Genomic DNA, 18,883 nt, shown 5'->3' with positions numbered 1-18,883 from the left:
CTGCTAATGGGACTTCTGCTGAATGAAGTGAGTCAACAAGAAACAGGGTAGCTGGAGTTGGGCTCGTATGCCATAATCCAGTGGTGTGTAACCTGTGGCACAAAGTGACCACCCCCCCCCCCCCCAAATAATAGAAATGAAGAATAAAGCTGTATATTTATGACAATTGCTTATCTTGTATCAATGTGTTACTCCCTTAATACAGTGTTGATATGTTTTTATTGCATGATATTGCACATTTATATTTAAAATATAGCATTGGCTTGTAATTGTGGTAAAGGGATCTTGCCGCCCAGGCAGTTATTTGTCACCTGGACTTGCGGCCCACTGCTTAATTTAGGTGGCCCACCACTGCCATAATCAAATCAATGATACATGTTTTTCTTCATATATGACTTCATTGTGTATTGCATTAATTCTTGAAAGAAACTTGATGACAATAAAGCATTGCCTGATTTGCCATCAAACCATCTAACATGAGACCAATTATCTGTAAAATATCAGGTAGCAGAATTTCACACAAATTGCTTCATGATATTTTCACCCTTGGATTTGCAACAACGCTGTCTATAGAATTTTAGATAATAGTGAAACTTCTTAGAATTTTACCAGTTCCAAATGGCACCTCACAATGTATTTCTCTATTATTTGTTTTCTAAGCGAGCTGGTAAAATGAAAATAGAAAGATCTAGAAAGTGAAACCATAGATGTTTCAATCACTAACGTCTGAACAAGTTCTTGAACAGGAACAGTTTGCTTTTCCCCTGAGATGCTGAAACCAGTGTGAAGATAACAGCCCAAATAATGACAACTCATTGGAGCAGTTTTTCAGGTGGGACTTGTTTCAGGTTTTCTTTCTCCTTGTTTTTTTCTTTTCAAGGATTTTACCTTGGAGTAAAACAAACCAAAGAATTATTGGAGACAATCTGAATGCAAATCTACAAGGAAAAGTAATGTGTTTGGTTTAAGAAGCTTATACTATTGAGAATAATTTATAATTTTTTTTATGCACATGATGGCTACATGTGATCTACTGATCTACTGGCAATAGTGTTAATAATAGTCATGCCATAACAGAGACCTTTACATTTAAATGAGGGAAAAGGAGTACAACTAAACTATACAGACAGATTTAAAGTGAACTGGGACTGAATTATTGAATGATTTGAATGGAAGTTTTTCTAGAGGAAATTGGAGGTTGTCAAATGGCTGGAGAGTGTCTGCATTGAAACATGGAGGATTTAATGAGGTGTGCTTTGCTTTGCTGATACACTGATACACCGTGTCCTTCCATCCTTCGCATTCTGCACTTGATAGTGAATACTTTGCTTTAGTTATAATTGCATTGGGCAAATGAGAGCATGCAGACCAGAGCTCTGCTTTTAACCACTAATGTATTGCAAGAAGAGAGGTTCCCCACCTGCTTGTTTCACCTCATATAGGGGTAAGAGGAGCTGCAAAAAACAACAGGACAGTTAGTAGGATCTGCTGATAATAGCGACTTGCATTGTTTTCTCTCATCTGCATGAGGAAATGACAATTGGATTGGCACTGCTTTGATAGACTAGAACAAAGCTTTTACATTAGATAATCGGGCCTATACTTTGAGTGTGAAACCATTATTTACAGTTCTTTATTAATGGAAGCCATTGCCCTATCTCCCTTAGAGTGTTTTATGCTTTCACTCTCGAGGACCACAGCATTGTCGGGGGTTTGTCAGAATTAATTAGCAATCCTGCTCCTCTCTGCCTTACTCACCTCTTGCCAAACATCTAAATACCTTGTTTTATGTGAATATAAGTGTTTTAAAAAAGGATGGAGAGAACATCACCTTCAATCCATGATGGTGCACAATAACGCCAATTTTCTTCATAAAAAACAACAACATTGATGTAAGAAGTAAGATTCACAAGCCCAACCCTCTCTTCCCATTAGAATGAGGGCCTACCTCTCGTTTCCGCTCTTCGCTTCTGCAAACTTCTGTCGGATCACAAAGCTTGCCAGGGCCTCCGCCACCTGAACACAAACAGAACAACAACCCCAATGGCATATATCCAGTGGTAAGTAAACGTGTTAATATCCTTCATGTGATAAAATGTAATTCAGTTATTTATTTTAACTGAAAAGTCATGCTTATAAAACTATACTTATCCATCTTTAATTTTTTCTACAATAATCTTTAGAAGTAAATGGAGCGGTTTATTTAGATTGAGTCAATCAGAAAACTGTATTCTTCCCCATAACCAACATTTTATTACACAGGAATCGTTTAAACAATTACAGACATGAAGACAACATTCATGACTAATAAGAACTGTAATATTATTTTATCACAGCATTCACAGTAGCATTACTTGGGATTGCTGAGTCACACACTGCTTTTGTATTATTAAAGAAGGCAGCATAGCAATAATTATATAGCATTACACTCAAGGTGCACGTAGGCTGATGTGAGTGTGTGCTGTTGCATCAGACAAGAACCTCCTCAATCACGAGAAAAAACAACCTGCCAGGCCGAGAGTTGCAGCTTTGATTACGTCACCATAGCTAGCTAACCAACTTGAACTTATTGATGTTGAACTCAAAGATCCTTTGCATGTTCGGGACTACATATCTCTGTGAGCAGGCATTGTCCATAATGAACCTCAACAAGACCAAACTGCGCTCTTGGCTCAAACATAGACATCTGAATGACATCGTGAAAATCGCAACTCCTCAAGAACTGGTCCCTGATGTTGACGCATTGGTCAGTGCCAAGAGGTGTCAGGCACGTGAGGCAGTTTTGTCAGACTGTCCGCAGGTCAACTCCACCATTGCAGCTTTAGTTGAACACAAAATAGCCCATAAATAATGTGATTTATTAAGGTTACATCAGGATTTTCACCAATCAACAGATCGTTCTGTGATTTGTGGGGCTCATGTCATCAGTGACAGCTTTTCAGAGGTCGCAATGTGGTTTACCAAGATTAAAAACTAGGTCTGTGTTCCTACCCCTCCCCTCCTGTCCCAATAGACAGTGCTGGGTTACCGAGACCCTGCTACTGAGGGCCTACAAGCAGGGGTGGAAAGTAATTAATTACACTACTCTTGTTCCTGTAATTGAGTAGCTTTTTCGTGTACTTGTACTTTTTTGAGTATTTTTCAAATTTGGTAATTTTACTTTTACTTAAGTATGTTTTGACTTAAGTAAAGTACTTTGCTACTTTTAAAAAGGCATTCGTTACAGAGTACACATTTTATAGGCTGTCACCAAAAAAAACACTTAACATTCAAGAAGAGAAAAGGCGACATCATGTCCATGCAGTGTAACCTCTGTTTACCCAGAGTGGCAGAGATGGCTGCTTATAAAAACTCAGCCTCTAACTTGCACAAACATGTAGAGGTAAGTTAACTCGCTATCTAGCCACCAGTATTAGTGAGTACGGGCGAACATTTTTTAATCGAAGTCGAAGATCGATTAGTTCGATTTCAACCATCGAATTTAAAGACGGGGTCCCGATTTATTTATGTATTTGGCTTCACCAAACCAAAAATGTATTCAAGTGTCACCAAACACAAAACGACATCAGACAGTAAATATCTCTGCGTATGTTAATTTCTCCCGCTTATTCTCTCCTATATGTTACTAAATATTTATTTAAATTAAATTGCCTACCCATATGGCGTTTCAGCTGTAAACTTCTCAAAATGATTAAGTTCTAAATACTAAATAATAGCCGACAATTTGGGCTTTGTAATAAAATGAGTAATTGTGAAAGAGTTATAATCGCATTTATTGGTGAAACACATGATTTTCTACACGTCAGAGGGCACTCTAGTGTTGGAAAGCGCATTTTCTGCATTGTTGTACGCAGCTATAACACCGAGCCATTTCAAAGCGCTTTCACATTGCATAATATAGGCTAATATTTCAGTTGCATGCTATTTTTATAACTGGTTCTTTATCAGTTCTTTATCTTTATATCTTATGTTAAGATATGTGCATACAGATTTATACACCAGTTTACACAATTTATTGTGTAAAGTTTATTTTATTATTATTATTATTATTATTATTATTATTATTATTCTTGTGTATGTATATGTGCAGGTTTTGATACACAATTGAATAATGGCAGCTGATTCAGCTCCTGTCTGCCTGTCCTCTGATCGGATCAGCGAGTTTCTAACGTTCCTTGGAATGCAATCATGACAACTCCAGAAAAAGTCCATTAAAGTGCGTTTCATAAGCCCTTACCGTTCATTTACTGTTAATACTGTTATTGTTGATTTCCTGGCTGGCAGTGTTCAAATAATTGTTCAATTTTTGTCAAAAAAGGTTATTAATTCGGAGACAAATGTGTGAAGAAAAATAAATTAAACTTGAACCGCATCGTGACATCTTATTATTGAAAGGCAAATCGAATCGAAAATGTGTGGAATCGTTACAACCCTATAGTGAGCAAACATTTGAAGAGCTTAGTTGAAAAATGGATAAAAGCCAATTCCACACATTTCAAGTTTTTACTATGGATATACTCCTAGAGGGTGCCTTTTTCATGTAGTTTACACAGTTTAATCAAAAATGTCTTGTAATCCCAATGCTAAAATCTGCTTTTTGTTTTTTAACGCTACATTTGACATTCATGGTTTATATGAAAATGCAATATATCAATTTTAGCCAATGAGCATCGCGCTGGTTTTCAAAATAGCGCTGATCTCTGAAACGGTGAACGTTCACACACTCACAATGAATACATCATTCAGACATGTTGACGAAATATCAGACAATATCACACATTACAAACACGTACTTAATAGCAATTTGCTTTTTGGAAAGAGATGTTTCTGTAAAATACAGCCTCCTGTCCTGACCAGTGATGTCCCCCACAGTAAACTAACAATACATTTATATCAACCTTTGTTAGTGTTCTAGGCAAGTTTGCATTGTGATTTTATTAATATTTATTTATTTCAATATTTGCATCAGCCATTTAGAAAATAATAATAATACAATCTTTTAAATATATAGAACTGTTACTTTATAGTTACATATCTGTGCACTCTCGCCATGATTGAGAATATATATGGACATGTGAAATTTTGTGATAACAGCACAGAATCTGGGATACTGTATGTGGCATTTTGCACAAAATATATTTAATTAAAATGTTTTTTGTGGTAGATTTAAAAATGGTATATGTTTGTTCCTACTCACAACACATTAACAGTGATAAAAAGCGACATTTTTCATTACAAAGTATCTAATATAATAAACATCAATTTGCCAAAAATAGTGGAAATGGTATATTATGCATTCTTATTGAAAAACTTAAGAACATTGATTTTACAGGTCACTGATGTTATATTTTTGTTAACAGAGGAAACATCCATCAAAGCTGAAGACCTTCAATGACCTTACTAGAACACGAAGAAAGCGGACCACGGAACCATTAACTAACCCCTCAGCAAGCAAGCAATTAAGGTTATCCAACATGATGGCCAGGGGAGGAGTCAAACATGTATCACAGGTGACTAGACAAGCTGATCATCAATTTCATTTGTGAGGGTCTTCAGCCATTCTCTGTGGTTGAGCAACCAGCTTTTAAAGAATTGATAACCACCCTGCAGCCTCACTGTACGGTCATCTCCAGACCAACTGTGAGAACAAGAATCCAAGAATCTGCAACTCACATGAAGAAGACTGTGATGTCGCACCTCAGTAAAGTCAACTATGTTGCCACCACTACTGACTGTTGGACACATCAGAAAAGCTACATTGGGGTCACAGCCCATTGGATATATCCAGAAACCTTGGAGAGAAGATCTGCTGCACTTGCTTGCAAAAGATTGAGAGGTTCCCACACTTTTGACATACTTGCAGTTGCCCTTGATGACATTCACAGTCAGTACAAGATCAGGGGGAAAGTGGTAAGAACCATAACTGACTGTGGATCAAACTTTATAAAGGCATTCCAGGTTTTAGGGGAGCAGAGCCAGATGGAGCCTGAATTAGTTGAACCAGAGTCAGAACCACATGCAGAAGAGCCTGAAGAACAAGTTGAGTACCTAGACATGTTTTCCATCTTGGAAGATGACAATGGCTTAGAGTATCAATTACCACAGCATCAAAGGTGTGCATGCCACCTCATGAACCTCATCGCAACAAAAGATGCTGCCCAGGCAGAGGTGAATAATGACACCTACAAGAGGTTGTCCCATGCAGCCTTTGGAAAATGCCAAGCACTATGGAACAAATCTGGGCCGTCATACTTGGCTGCTGAATTTGTGGAAAATGAGTGCCAAATACAGTTGAACAAGCCAAATCAAACTCGGTGGAACTCAACTTACATGGCTGTGGAGAGGATCACACGGATCTTACAAGAGAAGGGGGACGACGCCATCAGGAATGTTTGTGAAGAATTCAAGGTGAAAATGTGAGTATCAGTTTATATAGCACATTAAGTAGGCAGCATTGTGGAGTAGTCGTTAGGGCTCTGGACTCGTAACTGGAAGGTTGTGGACAGTGCTGTTGTACCTTTGAGCAAGGTACTTAGATTGCTCCAGTAAAACGCCCACCTGTATAAATGGGTACAAATGTAAGTCACCCTGGATAAGAGTGTCTGCTAAATGACAAATAATGTAATTAACTGTATGTAATTTGTTTAAATTTACAGTTATTGAATTATGATTACCCTATGATTGAATGTGCTTATGTGTTACAGGTTGAGCCCAGCTCCTCACTGAATACTGCTCTGTTTAAACATCCTACAATCCGAGACGAGTACACACATGGGGTGGCTGCTGCCAGTGATTTTCCAGTTGCAAGCAAGGTTAAGAAGATTGGAAGCATCCTGCAAGCTGTGTCAACCACATCCTGCTCCCAAAGTTCAAAACTACTTGGACCGACAAAGTAGACATCATAGAGTCAGGTAGAATTTCCTCAGTATCATGTCAAAGCTTCATAATCTATTTAAATTAATTTATTAATTAATCAAATAATCAATCTGTATGCTTCTATGCTTCTACAAATACTATGATGAACTATGTTGTGATGTCACGCATATGTATATTGTGAATTTGCTACTGACTGTACAGGTTTGGTCTACCTGAAACACCAATTGATCAAATTGCAGAGGATAACACAGAGCAGACCAGGCAGCACTCTTCAGATGAAGATGATTTCTTCTCTTCAATGAAGTCACAGAAGTCACAAGGTACAGGGGAGCTGGATGGATACCTGGCTTGTGTGTCTGACAGGATGGACCTACTGCACTCATTTCCTTACATAAGGAAGCTGTCCGTCAAGCTGAACACTGGCCTACCTGCCTCTGCTGCTTGTGAGCGTCTTTTTAGCTGTGTTGGCATGTTGTTCACCGCAAAACAAGCCAGAATTGACAGTACAAACTTTGAAAATCAGCTTCTACTAAAACTGAACAGCAAGTTCAGAGAGTAAAGACACTTGTTTTAGTGTGAATGTTAGGTTCTCTAGTATGGGGTTAAAGATTTCAGTTTGGTCTTGCTGGTATCAGAGCAGCAGGGTGGGAGTGTTTGGAACAAAAATGTAATTTGTACTGTTGTTATGGGCATGGGCACCAGCCTTACTCATGTTTTTTCTGTCAGGTTAACACTTGAGTTTCTGTAGCCCCTTTGTTTTTGCACTTTTTTTATCAATAGACTTTGAAGTCTTCCATTTATCTATTCATAAATAATTTGTAATAATGTAATAATTTTACCTCATTTAAAAGATAAAAAGTGTTTTAACCCTCTTTCTTTTAATACAGATGGGGAAACTGTGTAGCTTTGTAATAAAAAAAAAGCTTAGTTCTAACTCAACATTGTTCCCTCTCCTTTATTTAGTGTTTGCTGTGACAACGCTTTGTTAAAAGTAACTAAGTAATTTGTACTCCGAGTAGTTTTTAAATGAGCTATTTTTTACTTTTAATTGAGTAGTTTTTTATACCAGTACTTTTACTTCTACTTCAGTAAAAAATTTCAAAGTAACAGTACTTCTACTTCAGTAGGATTTTTCAGTACTCTTTCCACCTCTGCTTACAAGGCTGGAGCCCAAGCGGCCCGCCTCCGCAACACGGGGCTTGTTTACACGACTTCGCAGGGCTTGCCTCGCTAGCCCTTGTGTATAGCTCAGTGGCATCTCAGTGGAGGCCCCCCAGTCTGGCCCTGTTGTAGCCTGCTGAATATGTTGTCACGGGAGTGTGTGTGTGTTGCTCTGTTACCCTGTTGTATACAGTTCACTGAGCCCCTATATTAAGCTCTTTTAAGCTCTATTAAGTTCTGGGCACCACACTTCAAGAAAGATATCGCTGCTCTAGAGGCAGTTCAGAGGAGAGCAACCAGACTTATTCCAGGTCTGAAGGGAATGTCCTACTGAGAGACTGAGGACCTGAACCTTTTCACCCTGGAACAGAGGAGACTACGTGGGGACTTGATCCAAGTCTTCAAAATCATGAATGGCATCGACCACATCAAACCAGAGGAGCTTTTTCAGATCAGCTGGGACATATGCACCTGGGGACACAAATGAATATTGGGCTTCAAGGCATTCAAGATGGAAAACAGGAGACACTTGTTCACACAGAGAGTTTTTACAATTGGAACAAACTCCCCATCGATGTGGTTGAAGCTGAAAATACAGGACTAAATAGGATAATTGGATCACTTAGATACTAATGGAGACCAAACGAGCATGATGGGTCGAATGTCCTCCTCTCGTTTGTAAAGTTTCTTATGTTCTTAAGCAGAGGGCATGGAGCTGGTCTCCCTTTGCCCTGCTTTGTGTATACTTCTTGACTACAACACAGTAGAGCTTTTGTTCCCCATTCCTTGCTGTGCCGATAATTTGCTTGGGGGCTGCTCCTGTGGTCGGTGAGGGCACAAGAGCTGGCCTCTTGCTGTCACGCATTGTATGTTATAGCACAGTAGATCTGCTATCACCTCACTCAGCGGAGGGCTACATAGGCAGATCTCTTGTTGCCCCGACTCTGTATAACCACAAAAGCTGAAGTAAAAATACTAATAATATAATAACTGACAAAATCAATAATCATTGAAAACACATTTTTAAATGTCTATAACCATTTAAAATATGAATGCGAGTATCGTGCATTTTCATGCATGTATGAGCGTTTGGGGCATTTTAAATTTTGACGGAAGGAAAAAATATATAATAATAACTAGAGGTTGCATGCAACTTGTAAGGCTTCCAAGCTGTATCAGTAGGTCTCAGATTTTAGCAGGCATTTGTATTTTAAATGCATGTGTTATTAAATGTGTCATTTTCAATTTCAATCCAATCCATCTACTTAAATTACCCTGAATGCCTACAGCTTCCAATTTGAGGATCAGTCTTTGGTGTGGAACCTTATGAACAGCTTTTTGAAAATCTAAGTATATCATATCATATGCTTTCACGTGATCTACAGCTGCAGTTGCATGTTCAAAAAATTCTAATAAAATAGTAAGACATGATCTGCTTCGTCTAAACACATGTTGACTATCTCCAAGAATATGGTTTTCATTAAGATGCTCCTCTATTTTCTGTCTAATAATTTTTTCTAACATTTTACAGGTGATGCAGGTGAGACTGATTGGTCTGTAATTTCCTGGCTCAGTTTTGTCCCCTTTCTTGTGGATTGGATTGACATTTGCTGTCTTCCAGTCAGTGGGCACATTCCCTGTTCTAAGTGTCATTTGGAATATTTGAGTTAACGGACTATAAATAATTTCCCTAATTTCTTTAAGTACTGTTGGAAATATACCATCTGGCCCAGGTGATTTGTTTGTGTTTAATTCTGTACCTTTAGTACCTCCTCCTTATTTATCCTGATCTCTCTTAGGGTTTGACTGGACTGGTTGTTAACCTGTGGCATGTTATCTGTTTTTTCTTTTGTAAAAACTTCTGTGAAATACTCAGAATATTTGCCTAAATCTTCCACTTTTGGCATTTATCTGTTTCACTTCCTCCTTTATTGACCTCTTGCTGTTGTAGTATTGAAAACAGCTCTTTGCATTAGTTTTAGCTCCAAGAGCTTTCTTTATATTTCCCTCTTTGCTTTCCTGATCTCTTTGAAGTTAAACATATTCTTTGTATTTTGTTTTGTCTCTATCCCTTTTGTATGGGCTTTACAACATTTTCTTTCTGATATTGTTTTGCATACTTTTATTAAACCATTTTGGCCAATATTTGTTTGTCCTCAATTTGCAAAGTTCTGGTACGAATTTCTCCTGAACCTCAAGTAGTGTATTCTTAAAATATAACCATCCATTTTCAACTGAATCTGTATCCAGTGTGCCCCAGTCTACCTCTTCTAAGTACCGCCTCATACCTTCAAGGTTTGCTTTTCTAAAATTGTAGACCATTGTTTTAGATTTGGTCGTTGTTTTTTGAAAGAATGCCTCAAAACTAACCATATTGTGATCACAGTTTACCATTGGTTCTCTAACTAGTGTCCCTCTGACTCTGTCTTGGTCATTTGAAAACTTCAAGTCAATGCATGCGCTCTCCCTGGGAGGGAGATCTGATTTGAAGAGGTTGAGCTTGAGGTGGTGCGAGAGCATCCAGGTGGAGACAGCAGACAAACAGGAAGAGATGCGAGAGGGGATGAGATCTGGGCATAATCTGCGTAGAAGTGGTAAGAGAAACCATGGGATGCGATGAGGGGGCCCAGGGAGTGAGTACAGGAGGGGACCGAGGATGGAGCCTTAGGGTACACCTGTGAGGAGAGGTTGGGGGGTGGATGAGGAGCCTCGCCATGTCACTTGATGGGTCCGGTCATTGAGGTAGGAGGAGAACCAGATGAGAGCACAGTACAGTAGAGCTGGCCACGATAGTTGAGCGAGAGATTCTGCTCCTGTCCTTAACGGAGAGCATGTGAGTTGGTCTCTGTTGCCCTGCTTTGTATATAGTTCCTTTGATAACAGCACCAGAAGAGCCTGCTGTCGCCACTGTCCTAGCTGTGCTGGTTCAGCAGAAGGTGACTGCTCCTGTGCTGTGCGGTGGCTACATGAGTGTTCTCCCATTGCCGTCCTCTTAGGGTGTGTATCTTTCCCTCTCTGACAATTCCATATGCATCTAGATACACTATCACGATACAGGAAAGATATGTTTAGAAATAATTACGATTCGATTCAGCTTTGAGTCCATTCAATTGCGATTCGGTTCAATTCAAAGTGGTTGGATTTAGAAATACATTTAAAATAATTAAATTCACATAATCCAACTAAGGGATAGACATGAACAAACTGGGTATTTCCCATGCATTTATTATTGGCAGCCAATTTAACAAAGTACAAGTCTACAAATATATATTTTGAGGTTCTCAAAGGGACAAAAGACTGAATACCGTATATAGGACTAGAAGATTGAAGCAATCTCTGTCTCTCACGGAGGTTTTCAGTGTCTCTTGGGCTGTGGTGGAAGAAGGATACCATCCTCCTCACTCTTCCTAGCACTCTTGCGGCACCGTTCACTTTTTGAGCAGCCAGCCATGAGCCATGCATTTCATGTGTGGGGTTATCTGTGCATTCGACTCCTGCTACAACCATATTCTTTGCATTATCCCTCACGAGAGCTGGTCTTTTACCATCGATCCCCCATTCTACACATGCCTCTTGCAATAAAGTCCCAATATTCTTTCCCATGTGTGCCTTGTTGACGACTCACATTTGCTACACATGCGACTTAATTTCCCAATTTGCAGAAATGTAACGAACTGTGATGGCCACATACGAGTTCATCAAAGAAAGCCAACCGTCCGTTGTAATAGCCACTCATTCTGCTTTAAGGCCTCCATCACTTTGCCTTTAACTTTGGCATACAGCTCTGGTATACTTTTCTCAGCAAAGGGGTTCCAGAGTAGCAAGCATTTTTCTAAACCTGACATTTTCCACTACACTGTACTGGTGTAAATCCATGCAGATGAAGTCGGTGACTGAATCGGTGATAGCTTTCGACCATAGCGAGTTGTGTCTGAGTGAACATTGAAACTTGTGAAAACCTATTGCAGCATCAGCTCGTGTGTGGTCCAAAGGCTTCCTAACAGGTGAGCTTTCCTGATTTTCTGCAACACTGTGTTGCCTTCGCATATGCGTGGAATGATTTGTTGTGCTGCCTGAATATGTTAGTGGCCTCTATCTAGAGCAGGGGTGTCAGACTCATATTAGGTAGTGGGACGGATTTGAGACCTCATGGGGGCCGGATAATTTTTTGATAAAATAAATTTGACTCTACACATTAATATTTAAGCTTCTTCTGGATGTATTATTTGAAATCATTCAAGGCCTACAGATACCAATCAATGCATTGTTGGCACATGAAAATAACACACAATGTATTATTACATAAAGCAAAAGAGAGAACTGCAACAAATACAAAGCATTTTCCTATGCAACATTGACAATAATACATTTCAAGTAGAAGAGAGAAGTGCAACAAATAGCCGATCATAATTGCCATAGAAAGCATGTTTTCTATTAATGTTAACTATTAATAATTACATATTGTGTTTGAATATCTGTGTTATTTATTAATTATACATTTGAAAGAATGCAGAATAGCTGTACCAATCAATCAGAAACAGACTGTTGGCACACACCAAAATGTAAAATTATAAAAAGTAACAAAAGTGTAACATAATTGCCTATTATAAGTGCCACAGAAAGCATTTCATACAACTATTAACAACAATAATTGCATATTGTGTTTGAATATCTGAGTAATACTTGAGTATGGTTGCAAGGTCGTGCTGGAGTCCAAGTCTCCTGGCAAAGAGAAAATTCCTGTGTGAACGTCATGTTTACAACAGGAATCAGGAAGGGGACTGCTTGAGTGACTGACACAGGGGCCTATAGGCAGCTTTGATAGAAAGATGATTAGATGATATTCCAACGGAAACAAGTTAAAACCCCTCCCCCTAGGTCAGTGCTTCCTTTCTCAGATAACCAGTGTTTCATTCACAATCTTTCAAGTCTTTCTAAAATTACATGAAGCCAAAGTTGTAATCAGTGTTCAAATTGAGGGGGGGTTGGGGGGGTTGGGGGGGTCCCGGACCCCCTATAAGAGAGAAAAAATTGAACTTGGGAGGTCTCATGCTATATCATTGAATACAATTAGAATGTTTTGTTGAAATGAATGCAACACGAGGTGACGTTGTCCTGTTTTTCACAATTTTCTTCAGTGTTCCAAATTAGATTTTTTTACCTAACTGAAGTTCTTAACATGTGCATGTGTTCAACGTCGCAGTTTTGTCAAGCAGTTTATAGCTGCCGACCGACGCAGCGGAGCCCCGTGTGAACACAAAATTCTCCTCTGATTTAGGATTGTTACTACACTTGCGTTACTATAACTATTCAGTTGTTACCTTTGTGCTGAAAAGCAGCTAGTTTGTAATGTAGCCACTAGGCTGATTTTTTTTTTTTTATCTAACAATATCAGACAATTTTAGGTTGCTAGCTGTGCTACTGTTTCTACACATTCTGAATGAAATTATTCTAGTCATTAAGAGAAAGAAATCTGAAATGTACGTTTGCATGCCCCACTCATCTTAAATTAGATCTTGAACAGGGGACTAACATTTGAATGACAGCTCAAGGTTCATAAGGACTCCCTACAATTAAAAAAAAAAAAAAAATGGACACTGTATGACCGATTTTGGGACATTTGCCAGCCTCAAACCAGCACAAATTGGGCATGATTTAAAAGCTTACACAGTTAGCCACTGTAACAGATCGAGTCTGCCACAAGAAATCCTGATTAATACATGGACATCCCCAATGTTTTATTCCCTTCTATCCAGTTCTACCCTGCTCTCTCTCTCTCTCTCTCTCTCTCTCTCTCTCTCTCTCTCTCTCTCTCTCTCTCAAGTGGTGGGTGCATGCGCTGACTCTGCTAATGCATTTTCCCAATCAGATGTCGCTAGCTTGGCTAATCCATACAATTCCGTTCAGGTAATTCACTACTGGTTTTAAATAATGACATAACAGGCAGTTATTTAACATCCTTCCATTTATTTACCTTGCATTTCAAACCGCAACAACGAGCAGTTCATACATGCAACAATTTGCAAACAGTACATTTGAAAGAAAAGAAAGGCAACAGGCTTTAAAATATGTGTTTGGGTTTAAGGACATTGTAGGAAGTTGACCATGACATTTAATCATGCATGAGAGTTTTCTGCTCTCCAGAGCATCTGCACACCTGTATATAGTTATAACATGTGCATACTAAGAAAATGTACAAACAAGGAACTTCCACACAGGCTCCTTCTTAGTGCTACATTCAGCGCAGCATCTTGATTCGCTTTGCCATGGGAGGCAAACACCCAAACACATATTTTAAAGCCTGTTGCCTTTCTTTTCTTTCAAATTTACTGTTGGCAAATTGTTGGCCTCTGGTCTTTCAAAGTACTTATTCTTCATAGTAAGTCATTAGGCTAAATCTTTGTAAATGTTTTTCCAGAATTAAAATGTGGTACCATATATCTCTCATCACAAAATGGTTAATGAATATATTTTTGTGAAGCTATTACTGACAACCAGCAATTTCCACAATGTTAAATGACACTGAGGGATGTATGTTGCACTGTAGTGACAGGCTTGGTCAAGGCCAAAGTACTAAAGATTGAGGAGAGAGGACTCAGGCTCAATCTCAGGCCCTGTGGTATAAACCTCATGTGCCAGTTGAAAAAGGCAGGTGTGTGCCTGAAATGGATAAGTGTGTACTAAGTATTATTTAAAACGTCTAACACATGCTTTCATCATCCCCTTCGTCTCTGCATGCTGCATTGTGTACAGCCTTTCAAATGTATCTTCCTTCTCCCTTTGTCTTTCCTTTTCCCTCAGTCTGTTCTCTTCGCACAGGTGGACTCATCTGTAGACTTTCATGCGTTTGAACACCACAGGCTGGATTTCTTCTGATTCCACTGTTAAACAGAAAATACATTTCTTACAGTCTGACTGCTTATGGCAATAAGTAAGCCTGTAATAATTAATATGTTTCTGTTCGGATTGCAATTAAACTGATATACATACAATAAAGATACAGTACAAATAATATAGGGTGAAACATTGTAGGAAGCTGTTCATTTTGAAACCTTGCAATTATGTACAATTTTACTCTTTTATGAAAATTGGCCAGTTAAAGAAATAACGTAGTAGGCTGCCTGAGGCCATTGATTAAATGGTGCTTGATCCAGTTTTTGACTGTCCAGGTTGCCCACCTAACACACAATCTACAATGCACTTATTTTCTACAGGGTCATGTAGAATAATCATAATTAGAATAGAGTTCTCGGATTGGCTCCTGATGGAGAACTAAATTTAACATTGTTTACAGGCCTTGGATGTACTGCAAGTTATATTGTCTTGTTTGTTTCTCACGTTTGTGCACCACCAGAGCTCAAGACTTTCTTTCTTTATATTTGTGATAATAACATGCTAAATTATATTCCAGATTGTAAGTAGCGGACCCTGCGGCTTCATGTTTCTCTAGTAATCGCTCTGACCTGCATCTTGGATTGAGTTGCGTATTGCTTAGAGTCGGGGCTTAATATTTTAGTCAGATCTATGGGGTTTGTAGCTGATTTAAGCAGCCCAGTGCTACACCTGGGATCTCTCGCAGTGTAATGAGTCAAATCACTAATTTGGGAGTGTTTATGCCACCAGTGTGTGGTTGGTGTAGGTCAACTACCCAGAGTGGGGTTACCTTTTAGGGGCTCGTCCGGAATCTGCCGCTCTCTCTCCCCCTGCCAGCTCTGTGTCGCTGTGAAGATATTGTACACAGCACTGTCGACCTTCTGGGGGCTGCTTTCCTGCGCCAAGCCCGTCGTCAGTGGGCATGTCCTCTGCCACCCCCAGCACCAGGGGAACTGCCTCGATTTTTTCTTCTTCTTCTCCTCTGTACTCCTCTTGTCCTTGTTCTCACTGCTACCCTCCGCCATGCCCGTTGTCAGTGGGCATGTCCTCCGCCAGCCCCAGCGCCAGGGGAACCGCCAACGGCTTGGTTCATTCTCCATCTCTCTCCTCTGCTTTTCCTCCTTCTCATTGATAACGTCATTTATGGGTTGGAAAGGGTTAGACATGGTGCCATCCTCCACCTCCTCCTCCGGCACGGCCCTCCCCTCTCGCTCGGCCTCCTCCCTCTCTCTCTGCTCCCGCTCCTCTCGAACCCGGCGCACTCGCTCTGCTCTGTCGCACTTGTCCTGCTCCTCCAGGGCCCTCTGCTCGGCCGTGTCTTTCTCCACGCACTCATTCAAGGCCGCATAGTCCCGATCGATTCTGCTCAGCAGCCATGCCAGCCCCTTCTTGATGGACGGGTCCTGTTTCTTCACGTTGCCTGTCACAGCCAAGCACGGCAGAATCTGACATTTGTTCTCATTCACCACCTTCTCCAGAGCGAGAGACTTGATTAGGTCTGCCTCGCACAAGGCCCCGTCGCAGTCCTGCTTGTTGCCCAGCACAAGCACATGCTTCCCTGCGATGCGCGGGTGTCTCAGGACCTCGGCCAGGGTGTCCCTGGTCTCCTGGATGCGTTCCAAATCGCTGGAGTCCACAACATACACCACGCCATGCGACTCGGCGTAGTAGTTCTTCCAGATGCCCCGGATCCTCTTGCCCCCGCCCAAGTCGAAGATAGTCACCTCAGACTTCCCCTGCTTCACGTAGATTTTGGAGAAGCCCACGGTGGGGGCCACGTCTTCTGGATTTTCTCCCAAGATGCCTCTCACAGTCGCTGTTTTTCCAGCTTTGTCCAGACCCAACATCACTAAGGTCACTTTCCTTGCCGGCTGGTGCAACCGTTTCACCCATTTGCCACAGTTCGCCATCATACTGAATGAGAATGTGTGACTGGCTACTCTTCACTCACTGCTGGGCTGTTCTAGCTACTCCAGTTGCTCCTCTCTGTGCTGAGATGGGTGATCAAAAATAAAGCAACTAGAAAAAGTATGCAGATCCTGAGCTCAGTTTATCCACTGTTGCAGTTGTGCTCCAAGTGTGTCCTGACCCTCTAGCAAACGGTAATGTGATATCTGCCGCTTATGATGTCATAATTGGGACCGGAGGCAGCTCGTCAAGCTGTTATTCATCCAATGATTGAAGCTGCTGATGATGTCATAATTGAAGGAAATGGCAGGGTGTCAAGCCTTATATGGTCATCATTGAATCAAATGCCCAGAAGCTCATAGTTATATAGAACGGATGGCAAACCTTTTCTTGGCTGGAGTGCCCAAAGTCTGGTTTATTCGCATCGCTAAGTGCCAAGGGTGCCAATGATTAATTAGGGATTAAACAGCAATTTTTTAAAACAATATTTATATTTCTTTTTTGTAATTAAGCAAACATGCCAACAAAACAGCAATGCACAATACAAAATAATCAAAAACACTATGGACAGATGGAACCCCTCCATCCACCCTCCCGCCACCTGCATGCGCTGCTAACCTCCCCCCACATTGAACCCCCCATGTCCCTCTGTGGTCTGGAGAGAATATGAGCTCCAGTCTGCTAATGGGACTTCTGCTGAATTAAGTGACTCAACAAGCAACAGTGTAGCTGGAGTTGGGCTCGTATGCCATAATCCAGTGGTGTGCAACCTGTGGCCCAAAGTGCATCCCCTTGCAGCCCATGACCACCCTCCCCACCCCCCAAAAATAATAGAAATAAAGAACATTGAACATCTTATTTTGTATCAGTGTTACTCCCTTAATACATTGTTAATATGTATTTATTGCATGATATTGCAATTTTTTATTTTAAAATGTAGCATTTGTAATTGTGGTATAGGTGTCTTGCCACCCAGCCAGTTATTTGTCACCTGGACTTGGGGTCCACAGCTTAATTTAGGTTGCCCACCACTGCCATAATCAAATCAATGATAAGTGTTTTTCTTTATATATGACTTAATTGTGTATTGCATTAATTCTTGAAAGAAACTTGATGACAATAAAGCATTGCCTGATTTGCCACCAAACCATCTAACATGAGACCAATTAGCTATAAAACATCAGGTAGCAGAATTTCACACAAATTGTAGATAATGGTAAAATTCTTCCTTGGATTCTGAAAAAAAGCTGGGAATATTTTCTCCCCTTTATTTTTTCATATGAGTCAACCAACCCCTCCTGTTATTCAATCCATATGAAACATCATCACAGTCACAGCTGTACCAGTGGTTAGAACTGCTATGTCCAGGCCTGGAGCTTGATGGGACTGTGCTCTTGTTTATGGCGAATGTAGAGGTCCCTCGCTCACTGAGGTAAACAATTCCAGCACTGAGCAAACCAGAGACTCTCATACAGTATTATCATTGCTATTATTATTTATTTCTTAGCAGACATCCTTAATGCAGTTTAAGTGAAAAGCAAGTGGAAGAATAATAATTTCCATAATTGTATGTGCGTGTGGCTTATTTTGAAATGAATTTAGCATGTTTATGCCATTTGAAGTGAAATTATTACAGCAATGAGATTTTTATGTATATAGTAATATTACCATGTGTATAGTTATTTTTTCCTTAGCTCTTCTATAGTTAAGTTTCTCTACACTATATTTTAGAAACAAAAAATAAGCAAAACCGTATTTGTAAAACTTGAGAGAATTTTACCAGTTCCAAACAAATGGCACCTCACAAAGTATTTCTCTATTATTTATGTTTTCTAAGCCAGCTGGAAACATGATAATAGATTTCAAATCTAGAAAATGAAACCATAGATGTTTCAATCACTAACGTCTGAACAAGTTCTTGAACAGGAACAGTTTGCTTTTCCCCTGAAATGCTGAAACCAGTGTGAAGATAACAGCCCAAATAATGGCAACTCATTGGAGCAGTTTTTCAGGTGGGACTTTTTTCAGGTTTTCTTTCTCCGTGTTTTTTCTTTTCAAGGATTGT

At 40.0% G+C, this 18,883-nt stretch overlaps 1 pseudogene; it reads right to left on the bottom strand.

Annotated features, from left to right (window-relative positions):
• Positions 1 to 15,677: 15,677 nt before the first annotated feature.
• Positions 15,678 to 16,967, bottom strand: LOC136765083 (ADP-ribosylation factor-like protein 13B pseudogene; annotated as a pseudogene).
• Positions 16,968 to 18,883: the final 1,916 nt, after the last annotated feature.

Source organism: Amia ocellicauda, chromosome 12, assembly GCF_036373705.1.
Source record: "Amia ocellicauda isolate fAmiCal2 chromosome 12, fAmiCal2.hap1, whole genome shotgun sequence".
Taxonomy (NCBI): Eukaryota; Metazoa; Chordata; class Actinopteri; order Amiiformes; family Amiidae; genus Amia; species Amia ocellicauda.
This window is presented reverse-complemented; position numbering and strand designations above follow the sequence as displayed.